The sequence below is a fragment of the Eptesicus fuscus genome, chromosome 9 (genome assembly GCF_027574615.1).
Source record: "Eptesicus fuscus isolate TK198812 chromosome 9, DD_ASM_mEF_20220401, whole genome shotgun sequence".
NCBI classification, from domain to species: domain Eukaryota; kingdom Metazoa; phylum Chordata; class Mammalia; order Chiroptera; family Vespertilionidae; genus Eptesicus; species Eptesicus fuscus.
Genome location: NC_072481.1, coordinates 4,789,882 through 4,802,994, shown reverse-complemented (window position 1 = coordinate 4,802,994; position 13,113 = coordinate 4,789,882). Strand labels below are relative to the sequence as shown.

Below are 13,113 nucleotides of genomic sequence, written 5' to 3'. Positions count from 1 at the left end.
ACGGAGAGCCCAGGGGGAACCCCACAGCTTTACGGTCGATTACTATTTGACAAAGGAGGCAAAACCATACAACGGGGTAAAGAGAGTCTACTCAGCAAGTGGTGTTGGGCAAACTGGGCAGATGTGCGCAAAAACATGAAACCAGACTGGCGGCCTTCTTACACCAGAATAAACTAGGAATGGATTAACGACGTAAATGTGAGACTCGAAACGATAAAACTCCTAGAAGAAAACATAGGCAGTAAAATCTCGACATTTCTCTTAGTAATATATATTTTTTTCTGATCTATCGCCTTTGGCAAAGGAAACAGAAGAAAAAATAAACAAGCAGGGCTACATTAAATTAAAACTTTTTTGCACAACAAAGGAAACCATCAACAAAATGGAAAAACAACCCTCTGAAGCGGAGAACGTATTTGCCAGTGATACAGCTAGTAAGGGGTGAACATCCAAAATTTAGAAAGAACTTACAAAACTCAACACCCCCCCAAAAAAAAAACCACAGACAATCCAATTAAAGACTTCTTCAGGCAAAGGACCTGAACAGACTCTTCTCCGCAGAGGACATGCAGATGGCCAGCAGACACAGGAGGAAGTGCCCCATGCCACTCACGATCAGAGAGACGCAAATCAGAGCCACAGCTGCTGTACACGCCCTGTACACAAACATGGCCACGCCCCGGCAATGGAGTATTGCTTAGCACTGAAGACAGGAGCTACCAGGCCATGCAGAGACATGGAGGAACCCCAAGTGCATGTGACTGAGTGAAGGGAGCCAATCTGGAAAGGCTGCAGACCGTGTGACTCCAACTCCATGACATCCTGGCAAAGGCCAAACTAGGGCGCCAGTAAAACCATCTGTGGCTGCCAGGGATCGGGGGTGGGGAGGAGGGGGGGAGGGATGCATAAGGGGAGGATTTTTAGGAGTGAAATGACTCTGCATGACATTTGCCAAAATCCACAGAATGTCCAACACCAAGAGCGCACCCTAATGTGACGGACAGACTTAGGGTGATAATGAGGTGCAATGTAGATTCACCGATGGCTAACGAATGTTCCATCTGGTGGGGGATGGTCATAGTGGGGGAGGGGGCTGTGCATGTGGGGTGGGCAGGAGGATCTATGGGAAATCTCTGTACTTTCTCCTCAATTTTGCTATGAACCTAAAACTGCTCTAAAAAATAAAGTCGATTAAAAATATACATGAGCCCTGGCCTGTTTGGCTCAGTGGATGGAGCATCGGCCTGCGGACTAAAAGGTCCTAGGTTTGATTCTGGTCAGGGGCACATGCTTGGGTTGTGGGCTCGGTCCAGTGTGGGGCATGCGGGAGGCAGCCGATCAATGATTCTCTCTCATCATTGATGTTTCTATCTCTTCTCTCTTTCTCTCTCTCCTCCCTTCCTCTCTGAAATCAATAAAAATATATTTAAAAAAATATATACATGAGTCCTGGCTAGTTAGAGCATTGATGTGCAGACCAAAGGGTCGTGGGTTTGATTCCCTGTCAAGGGCACATACCTCTGTTGCAGGTTCCTCCATCCTGGTAGGAGGCAACCAATCGTAGCTCTCTCTCCTCTCTCCCTCCCTTCCACTATAGAAATCAATAGAAAAAATATCCTTGGGTGAGGATTAAAACACACACACACACACACACACACACACTCACACACACACGAACATGGTTAATGAGAGGCCCAGGTATATTTATTCTCAGAAGTCCAGCCCATTTCATTCCCAAGGTCTGCCAACAAATTCCCCTCCGCAGGTGAAATGGGTGTCGTGTCAGGTGGAGGGAGATATTCTCCCAGGAGACACACGATTCAGGCAGCCTCACCTTCCATCGGCCCCCAGCGCCCGGCCCCCTGCGCTCACCCTGTGCGGCGAGCATTGCCCGGTCAGCAGTATACCCCGTCCTTTAGACACAAGGCGTGTTATTTAGTCTAGAAACCCTCAGAGGAAATATCCGCTTGCACGTGAAGAATCTCTGGAATGTCTCTGCTCCTCTCTGCGCGGCGTCCCTGTCTCTGAAACCGGCCCGGAAAGCTCACACAACACGAGCGCGGCCGTGCTCCCGGCTGGCTGCCCCTGCCCGTGACGGTGGCTGTGCCGGGGGGAGGAGGAGGAAGAGGAGGAAGAGGAGGAGGAGGAGGAGGGGGAGAAGAAGGAGGAAGAGGAAGAGGAGGAGGAGGAGGAGGAGGCCCCTGTGAGGATCAGAACCGGGAAGTTTTACACCATCGGGACCACATAGGAACCAACTCCGTAGCCGTACACCACAGCCGCCCGCTGCCCGCCCCGTAATTAAGGCGCGGGACCTGGACCTGCAGGACGATGCACACCATGGCTCGGGCCCGACACTGTCTTAGTCTCTCTCCTCCTCAGGTTGCCTTTGCTGCCTATCCCTCCGCTTCCTTGTCTCCAGCATCTCTCATCCCCCTTCTTTTGACTTTATTTTTAATATATTTCCATTGATTTCAGAGAGGAAGAGAGAGGGAGAGATAGAAACATCAAGGATGAGAGAGAATCATTGACCGGCTGCCTCCTGCACGCCCCACACTGGGGATGGAGCCCCCAATCTGGGCGTGTGCCATGACCGACTAGAAATTAAACTGTGACCTCCTGGTTCGTGGGTTGACACTCAACCATTGAGCCACACCAGCCGGGCCTCTCTCATCCCCCTCCTAAACCCCCCTCCCTCCCCAAACTGATGTTGACAGATCCGGAGCTTATTTAGGTAAGGCCCCCCCAGGGCCCGGGGCCATCCAAGGGCCTCTTAGAGCCGTCTGTGAAGGCATAAAATATGGCGTGTCTGTTTTTGCCGTCTCTTAAACAAGAGGAAGGAGCCAGCCCTCCTCCCCCATCTCTGGGCGCCTGGCGGCCTCTCCCGGCAGTTTCCAGGGCTGTCTTGTCTGCCTCTGGGCCCGGCCTGGTGGCAGCCGCCAAGGTGAAGGACCCCCCTGCCCAGCTCCCGTGACACATGGCCCTCCGTGCCAGCAGGCGGGGCTGCACAGACCAACACGGGGAGGGGAAGGCGGACCAGAACCCGAGGGGAAGAGGGCACCCTGGGAACAAGGACTCTTGGAGCGCCAGGTGTGAGTTTGAAACAGGAGCCTGCTGACGTGCACTTGGGGGAAGGACAGCTGGCGCTCGGAAAACGGGTCTTTGCAGATCAGCACTTCACTCCTGACAGCCCGGCCAGTCCTCACGGCCCACGACGCCACGCAGCCGAGGCCGCGGCCCTTCTGCCTGCGCATCTCAGATTCCGAGCTCAGGAGTTTATTTTCTAAGTCCCAGGCTGCTAAGTTATCTCTCACATTCCAGCACACACACACACGGACTCTGTTTCTCAAAATGCAGTCATACATGGGAATTTTATGACATCAAACCCCCAAAAATGTGGAAACGTTGGTTTCAAACGACTTAATGGGGGGAAAGAATCAACCTCTTGATTCGCGATGGCTCCGCTCGGCTCCTGGCTGGTTTCTGAAGCGGCGGCTGGCACGGGGTGAGGGCCGGGCCTCGGAGGCATAATCCAGTATTCACATAGGCCCGGGCTTGGCACCGCCGCGTGGTCTCTGATCTGGAAATATTTCCCCTTCAGACAGGAATAGAGAGGTTACTCGTGGGTCACTCCCCGTCTCACAAAAGGCTTTTCAAGCCAGACGAAAGAAAAGTAGTTCTGATCTGTGAGGAGCGACCAGCTGTAAGCCTCCAAATTGTAAAGATGGGGTGAGCCTCGGGGACTGGCCGGCGTATCTCTGGGGTGGGAGGTCGGTGTGTAACCATGCTGGGCTGAGAAATACAGGGTTACAGCCGGGCGGAGAGGGCGACGCAGGCCCGCTTCCTCCAGGTGTCCCTTACGCAGACTTTCCAGCGGGCGACTGGCTGCAGGCGCCGTCCCTCTGCCCGTGGCGTGGGCATCGCTCCCTGGAAAGCTGGGTGATGGCCGCCTGCCTGCGCAGCTGCCTCGCCCACACCGACTGGGGAGCGCTCTGCCCACAGCAGCGAGTGACAGCACCGCAGATGCATTTGCTCCCGGGAGCGCATGGGAGCCAGGAGCCCGGGCCCTGGAGGAGGGCGCACCTGCCTTCCTAAGTCACAGGGCCTCTGTTTCCCTCTGGAGGGACCCGCCTGCCGGAAAGCAGCACATACAGACTCCCAGGGGCGGTGCAGGAGGGGACGGAGGCAAAGCATCGTCCAGTCCACAGGTCTCTCCCAGGAACCGACAGCTTCCTGCAGCTTAAAGAGCTCACTTAGCGCCTTAACCGAGAGTGAATTCCTCAGTCACTGGAGAAACTCTGGCAGAAATGCCCAGGGCTGAGGCTAGTGACTGGGGGCAGCGAACAAAAGTGTCAAAATTCCTTGTCTGCGTGGAGCTGACATTCCGGTGGAGAAGGCAGGTAAGGAAGACACAAGCCGTGTGGGCTGTTTTCGAGGGGATGGGAGCTCGTGGGAGATCACACGAGGAAGGGGGCATGCGTGGAAGGTGCAGGGACCAGGGGCCAGAGTGGTAGGGGAGGTCGCACCGAGTATTGGGCCTGTGAGGAGGGAGGGAGAGAGGATGCCACGTGGATGACCTGGAAAGAGTGTTGCAGGCGGAGGGAATGGCACGTGCCAAGGCCCTGAGGTCGGTGAGTGGTGAGTTCAAGCCTCAGCAGGGCGGCCATGCAGCTGCAGCCGAGCGGGCAGAGGGCACCGGCGATGGGGCCAGAGCGTGCCAAGGAATGAGCTTTGCGTAGGGCCCATCTTCAAAAACTTCCAGCAGCATCTTTGAGGGGAAAGACCAGATCGGGGATACGATGACGTGATGGGACAATGGTGGATGAGACAGGCTACGGAACTGACGGCAAGGAACTAGCGCTGGGGTACCAGGAGCGGGGGACGGCCTAGCACCTGGGGTCGGAGACAGGTTGTGCCCCGAGGAAGCGTGGAAGAGCAGTGACCTGGATGGCCCTGGGCAGGCTCTCTGGACCCCACGGGAATGGCGACCCTCCTGCGGCAGCCGGACGGACCCATTAGGCAGGAGTGCGCCGAGTCTTCGCCTCACACGGCCGTTCGGGGCCGAGGAAGAACGCTGGGACGGCGTCTCCTCCGCGCATCAGCGGCCCAGGGTCTCACAGTGCTGTTAGGAGGCGAGGACGCGGCCTTGGGAACACACTGTGCCTCGCGGAGGCCGAGAAAGAGGAAGCCTCCTCCTGGGTCTGCCCTTGCACCCCGTTCTTAACCCACCTCCCGCTCCACGTTCACCCCCAGACTTTGTGAGGCAGCCCTGCTCGAGCGTCTGATGCCCACAGTTACTTTGGGATCCAAACCAAATGGCTCTCTCTGAGCCTCCCACCACCTGATGGCACGGAGATGAAGAAATCGCCACGGAGCCGCCTCAGACTTCAACCCCACGCTGTGCGGGGCCCACGGCCACTCGCAGGGCTCAGGACGCGGGTGGACAGGTCAGTGACGGCTGCGCCCCTGTCAGGCTGCGGGCTGCCGCCTCTCCTCTCTGCCCCGCAGTTTTCCCAGTCCCTCCGGGAACGGGAAGACACTGCTCCATAAACGTGTGCTCTCACACAGGAGTGTCCTGAGCCCGTGTGAGCTTTTGTGTTTGTTTTCACCAGTGTGGGGAGTTGGCCCGGGACACGCCGGCCTGTGGGACATGGTTACCTTTGGAGGTGGCGTCCAAGGCACTGAGTCACTCTCTCACCACACAAGTGGAGCCATCCTGGAATAAATAATAAAAAAAAACAAAACAAAACAAACAAACCTACCCTGTTTCCTGGCAGCTCCGAAGCTCCTACGGGGCAAGATGTTGCAATACCAAGGGGGCAAGCTGGAGAGTGAGTGCCGGGCTTGGGGGACTGGGACGTGCCCTCGGTGTGCCAGGCTGCAGCCCGGGCTCTGTCCGCCTCTGCAGGGAAGGGCTAGGCGAGCAGCGAGCGGGGCCAGAGCCCAGAAAACGCCAGAGACAGTGGCTGCCCTGGGCGAGCTGCGGGAAGGGGGCCTGGAAGCCCTGACGGCTCCGGTCAGGTTCTAGTGGGAACGCTGTGTGCTGACCAGCAGCTCGAGTCCTCCGCCGAAACCCCAGCTGTGCTGGGAACTGACCTCATTCATGAAGTAAACACTGAATCAGATACCAGCGGGCCTAGCCCCGGTGGAGTGGAAATAACAGGGACGTTCCCATAATTACGAAGCTGCCAATTGGACTTGGCGAGAGGAACTCTGAATATGTCAATCGCAGTGAGTTCATTACCTTTTCCTGCCAACTTCATCAGAAGCCAATTGCCTTGTTGCGGTTGAAATTATTTGTGTGAAAATGCTTTACTTACATTTCAGCTTTTATGCCCCAGATAATGTACTGGAAAGCAGCGTAGTCTAGCAACTGGAAGACAATATTGGGAACCCGTCGGTTGGCGCTCAGTCCTGGCCGCGCCTGGAGCGCTCCGCGGGCCAGCGGTTACCGCACTTGGCCTTGGGATCCTGTTGCTGGAAGACGGGTTGGCGAGCAGGGTCTGTCCCATGATCCGGGCTCGGGTGCAATCCCGGGTCCTGGTGTTTGTGTTCTACTTGGTGGGCACCTCTCTCACATTGGCTTACACTGGCCCCCGCCCCCCCCCCCCCCCCCCCCCAGCTTGGCTCAGAGGCTGCGCACCCGGGTGACAGGTGGGACCTGTCCTCGGCTCCCTTTCCCCCCTCGCTCCTCCTTCCTTCTCACTTGGGAGACGGAGGAGTGGGGCAGTTACCACAGTCCCCGACACCACCGGGTGCGACGCAGCTCCACATTCTGGGAGGAGTCATTTGCAGAAGCGGTTCCTCCCTTATCCTCGCGCACGTGGCAGGCGGCAGAGCTGAAGCGTGGAGCCAGAGTCCCCGGTTCCCTCCCCAGCTCTGCCCCCGACAAGACGGGTGACCGGGGCAGGTCACCGAGACTGTCTTCTGTGGCTCCATCTCAGCCCCTGAGCGACACCAGTGGACACAGCACCTGCTCGCCGGGGCGCTGGCGGGAGGCGTCCGGGGTTCGTTCACGCGGAGCACTTAGCAGAGCCTGCCACGTGGAAGAGCTGAGCGTGAGCCTCTGTGGTCACTGTCGCGGCCATTGCTAGTCTGAAGGAGTGAGAACAGACACTCCGAATGGACGCAACCCAGTGATACGTTTACGAGGTGTAAACCAACAGCGGCATCCCAGGCATGGCGACAGAAGGCCAGGTGACTCCGCTGTGACCGATCCACTACGCCGCTTAAAGCACTTACCAATTTCATTTTTAGTTTCTTTATGTCTGTCACACCGGGTTTATGCTTACTCCTCCTTCCTGAGGATCGCCTCATCCGATTGTTGACAGTAAAGTAATGCCAAGAAAGGCGCTGTAATGTGTCCCCATTTCATCCGCAGACGAGTCCGTGGATGCTTCTGTTCTTCATTATACGTGGAGCTGCATAAGCGGTGCCTGTCCCAGGCCCGGGGGCTGTTTCTCCAGCTGATGACGAGAGCAGCTGGCATCCGTGAGTCTCACAGAGACCTCCTTCCCCCGTAACCTAAGCCGTTTGCCCTGTTTCCTTTCAACACGGCCAAGGCTGTTTATTAACTCCCTCTGGGTACCCGGGGCGCCCTGGCCACGCGGGAGGGCGGGAGGAGGCAAGCCCAGTGGCTGTTCCTTCTCGAGATGAAAATAATCGGCGCTGACAAGCCTGGGCAGGGAGCGCCGAGCACCTCTGAGGTCTCAGGGTATTTCCAGGAATGGTGGGGAATTGAGATAAATGTCCCAAATTAAAAAAAAAAAGAAAAGATGAATTGAATCAACGTAAGGCCAGCGAGCTTAGTTTTGATCACGGGCAAATTCTGGAGCAGATAATGAAATGAATGGTTGACCAGTATTTAGAAAGGGGGATTCCCAAGGTCAGTATCGATGATCAGAGGAATGTCTTTCACTCGATTATAAATCAGGTGAGCACCGCCTTTGCCACAGCGCAATGGCTTTTGACAACAGTGTCAGGGTTTCTCATGAAATCCTTACGGACAAGAGTGACAAAGACTGCCAGAGCTCGAAGGGACATTAGAAAATCAGGTGGCACATGCTTGTTTAAGGGGGTACCACCTGTTCAGGGCCACGTAGCTACTTAGTGTCAAGGCTGGGGCCCACGCCTGGTTCTGTGTCCCAGGCGAAGGCTCCACCCACTGCCTAGCGAGGCGGAATATTAACAGCAGATGGGACAGTGCTGTCCCCAGGCGTTCTCTAATGGCCTGCCAAACAGTTCTGTCCTTGGCCCCAAACCCTTTCACATTCTATCAACAACTTGGATAAAGCCAAAGATAACTGCTTATCAACTGTGCAAATAACACGAGACTGGGAGGGGAGGCCAATATGTTGGAATTACAGAATCGGGATCCAAATTATCTCAGCAGGAAAGAATGAGCCTATCCAACAAGATGAAATTTAGCTGGAATACATGCAAGGTCCTGCACTGGGCTCCAAAACTTGATTGCAAAAGTATAGGATGGAGCTGGAAAACATGTCCAACCCCACCCACAATCAAAGACATGCAAATGAGAGCAACCGGGGGAGATAATGACTTTCCCCTTTCTGACGGGCGATGATTAAAAGAGTGAAAACTCCCCAGGTCCGGTGGTGAGGGCGCGGGGCAACAGGCTCGCCGTGGGTGTATAAGCAAAAGCTCTCTTTCTGGGGGGTCACCTGGAAATGTACAGCAAAAGCGATCACATGGACCATTTGTCCCACCAGTTTAGTTTATGGAAATGTATCCCGAGACAAGTCTACAGCCTGGCTGGTGTAGCTCAGTGGATGGAGCGTCAGCCCATGGACCAAGAGGTCCCAGGTTCGACTCCCAGTCAGGGCCCATGCCCGGGTTGCGGGCTCGATCCCCAGTAGGGGCCGCGTAGGAGGCAGCCGATCGAAATGCCTCTCTCATCGTTGTTTCTATCTCTCTCTCCTTCTCCCTTCCTCTCTGAAATCAATTAAAAATATATTTAAAAAAACAAACAAAGACAAGTATGCAAAGGGTTATGCATAAGGCTATGCACAAAAGCGCTGTTAGGAAAAGAATACTTTCGGGGCCGATGTTCAGTTGGGAACAGAAGACCAGGGGCCTCTGAGGGGCACCGCACAGCTAGTGTCAAACACTCGATGCGATCAAGCGGAGGGATTAGGGTCTGTGTCGCTCCTGAAGGCCAGACCAGATTTCACAAGAGACAGATGTGGCCTAATACTACAGAGCAGATTCTAACCGTCAGTTCTGTCCCAGATTAGAATGGGCTTCCTAGTACCTTCCCAATCACTGGCCGATGGCCCGTAGTCCAGGGTGTCCAAGAGGACAGGCGCAGCTCTTCAGCCACGGGGAGGCAATGCTCATGTGGTTCCTTCCGAGGAAAAGTCTCCGCTGCATTGTCATCAAAGGGCGGAGTCACCATTCGAGTTGATGGTGGGTGGGCGGCCACACCAGGTTCCATTTCCTGGCACCGAATTCTGGGAAGGGAGTGAGGAAACTTCCTGCTGCCCAGCTCCACTCTTACGGAGAGCTGGTGGGAGATGGCCGCCCCTTCACCCCCAGTCTTTTAGGAATACCTGCTGCGTATCAGTTCCCCTAGGGCAGTGGTCGGCAAACTCATTCGTCAACAGAGCCAAATATCAACAGTACAACGACTGAAATTTCTTTTGAGAGCCAAATTTTTTAAACTTAAACTTCTTCTAACGCCACTTCTTCAAAATAGACTCGCCCAGGCCGTGGTATTTTGTGGAAGAGCCACACTCAAGGGGCCAAAGAGCTGCATGTGGCTCTTGAGCCGCAGTTTACCGACCACGGCCCTAGGGTAAACCTCGGGGAAGCTTTGAGCTGAACCTGAGACAGGAAATGAAGACGAGTGCTTCTCCTCGCTAAGTCATTTCCACCGTGTTTTGGTTCCCAGTAGACAGACAAGTGGGTACGTGTGCAACTGCTCTCTCTACACCTTTTCTCCTTTGCATTGATTTCATCTGAAACTTCCCGTTTCGTCATAAACCACACTATATGCAGCACCCGGAACACAGAGACTCAGTGCTTCTGAATGCCTCTCCTTAGCGTGTTCTGACATTTCTTTGCTCGCTACTTCAGTGGGTGAAGCCCGTTCCTGGCCTCTCTTTCGTTCAGTCTTCCCATCGACGGGAAACACTCATGGCCACACGTGGTGGGTCCACAATGCGACATACAGATCACGTACCGCAGTAGTGTGCACTTGAAACCTATATGAGCCTATTAACCAATGTCCCCCACATACATTTAATTAATTAAAAAACCCCTTCCTGGGCCCTTACCTGTAAGACACTCACACGCCGTCTGCCAGGGAGCCCTCACTGCCACTCCACTCCGGAGCCCCGAGTAGCCTCCTTCCAGCCCATTGGTGGCAAGAGTACTTTTTCATGAGGCAACTCATCGCATCACCAACAACAGACCTGGGTGTCCTCCTCGGCCCTGCCCAGGCTGCTCTCTGCAATGCCCTCCCAAGACCCCTCACTCTGAGCTCAGGCCACGTGGGCCTGTCATTCCTTCCAACTTGTCACAGTCCTTCCTGTCATAGGATGTCTACTCATACTCTTTTCTTTGCCCGGAAGGCAGCCTTAGGATCTTAATTAAAGCTCTGAGCTGAACTGTGCTTCCCAATTCATATCCTGAGGTCCTAAACCCCAGCGTCTCAGAACGTGGCTGTGGCTATATTTCAAGATAGGGCTTTGAAGGAGGTAATTATGTTAAAACTAGTGGCCCGGTGCACGAAATTCGTGCGTGTGTGTGTGTGTGTGTCTCTCAGCCCAGCCTGCACCCTCTCAAATCTGGGACATCCCTCTCGAAATCCAGGAGTGCTGGCTCCTAACCACTCACCTGCCTGCCTGGCTGCCTGATTGCCCCTAACCACTCTGCCTGCTGGCCTGATCACCCCCAACTGACCCCCACTGAAGCCTGCTTACCCCCAACTGGCCCCCCTGCCAGCCTGATCACCCACAACTGCCGTCCCATCCTGGCCTGATCACCCACAACTGCCCGCCCCTCTTGGCCCCTAACCACCTATACCTCAGCCCCGCCACCATGGCTTTGTCCAGAAGAACGTCCAGAAGGTCTCCTGGAAGGTCTCTCAGTCTAATTAGCATATTACCCTTTTCTTAGTATAGATGAGGCTGCTAGGGTGGGCTCTAATCCAATCTGACTGGTGTCCTGGCAGGAAGAGGTTAGGACCCCTGGAGAGACACCAGGAGTGCAAGTGCCCAGAGGAAAGAGGGGACCAGCTGCAAGCCAAGGAGAGAGGCCCCAGGAGAAACCAAACTTGCTGACGCCCTGATCTCAGGACTGTGAGGAAATAAGTTTCCGTTGTTTAAGCCACCTAGCCCGTGGCATTTCGCAGGACAGCCCAAGCTGACTAATACAATTAAGAAGAACTCTTTCCCACCCTCACCACTTCAGCACTAATTGCTTGTCCTCTGTCACAACTTGTGAATAATCGTTTATTTGGATGACTGTATGGCTATTGTCTGTAATCCTTCCTCAGGATATAGACTCCAGGGGAGTGAGGAAACATGTGCATTGAGGTTCTCCATTACGTCTCCAGCAACCAGCAGTGCGTTGGTCACACAGGCAGGTGTTTCATATTGTTTAATGAAAGGCAGACGTATTATTTCACTGATATAAAAAAGTGAGGAAACTGAGCCCGGCCGGGGTAGCTCAGTGGTTGAGTGTTGACCTATGAACTAGGAGGTCACGGTTTGGTTCCCAGTCAGGGCCCATGCCTGGGTTTTGGGCTCGTTCTCTAGTGTGAGGTATGCAAGAGGCGGCTGATCAATGATTCTCTCTCATCATTGATCTTTCTCTCTCCCTCTCCCTCTCCCTTCCTCTCTGAAATCAATAAAAATATAATTTTAAAAAATTAAAGAACTGAGACTCAGAAAGGTTAAACTTCCTAAAAGTCACAAAGCAGCTAAGGGGCAAAGGGGGACTGGGGCCCAAGCCCCTAAAGCGCTGGCACTTAACCACTACTTAACCCTCTAATTTTGAAATACATCCATTCACTCAACAAATACTGAGCACCTATCACGTGCCAGCTTCCATCTAGGAACTGGGGATGCAGCGATGACCAAAGAGACAAAACTGCTGCCTTCATATGGAGAGAGGACATCAAATAAGATAAAGAAATAAGTTTTAGTGTATATTAGGTGACAAATGCCATGGAGCCCAACGGGAACGTGGGGTCAGGGAGTCAGATTTGTAAAGTCAGGAGATTAGAGGAGGCCTTTTGGAGTCAGGAATGTTGGAGCCAAGCCTCAGAGGAGGCGCGGGAGGGAGCCCTGGGGATGTCTGAGGACACCTAAATTCTGTGTCCCCGAGGCAGAAGGAGGCAGGACACATGACCTATGCGGCTGGAGTAAAGCGAGGGAGTCAAAATTAGGAGAGGGACTCAGGGAGTTTCGGGAGCTGGTGGTGCAGGGATGTCTGGCCATGGAAAAATGTTGGCTTTTACGCTGACAGAGGAGTCTTCGGAAGGTTTTGCGCAGAAGAGCAACACAGTCAAGCCTTACTGGGGCCTCCTGCCCCCCGCAGAATCCGACCCAGAGCAGCTTGACTTTTTACTTTCCTTGGACCAGAGGCACTTCCGATATTTACTATTTTAGTTTAAGAAACCCAACAAACTGAATTTTGGGCTCTGACTCTACCTTTGGGGATTCCTGGGATCGCCAGTCGGGACAGAGCGAGAGCGTCCGGGTTGCCAAGGGAACCCGCGCGGAGAGCTTTCCACAGGGCCTTTCGCGTGCTTCCGGAACCTCACCGACGTCAGCTGACCAGTTCTCCTCCAATCCCCTCTCGGGGGCGGGGACCGACGCACCGTCTCCACAGCAACGCTTTTGCCAGTCCCAGCTCAGGGCTTCCGCACGGCAGAGGCGCGCTAGGATGACGTCACGCACCCCGCGGCGCTAGAACCACGTCAGCTTTGGCTCCGGAGACAGGGCTCTGCAGACAGGGCTCCCCAGCCTGGGACACTGCGCATGTGTCACCTCAGCTTGGCTCCTGTTGCTTTTAAACACTGAGTCGTGAGCGTGCACAATTATCTGCCTGCCCTCGCTGGCGCGCCTTTAATTTTAGCCAGAGAAATCA

General features: G+C 54.6%; 1 long non-coding RNA gene across 1 annotated transcript; it reads right to left on the bottom strand.

The window, feature by feature from the left end:
* Window positions 1–3,355: 3,355 nt before the first annotated feature.
* On the bottom strand, window positions 3,356–12,771 carry LOC114235243 (uncharacterized). Its single transcript, XR_003621422.2, has 3 exons — window positions 12,675–12,771; window positions 5,656–5,713; window positions 3,356–3,592 (listed from the first exon to the last, which is right to left on the bottom strand). It is a non-coding gene; the product is annotated as an uncharacterized LOC114235243 (long non-coding RNA).
* Window positions 12,772–13,113: the final 342 nt, after the last annotated feature.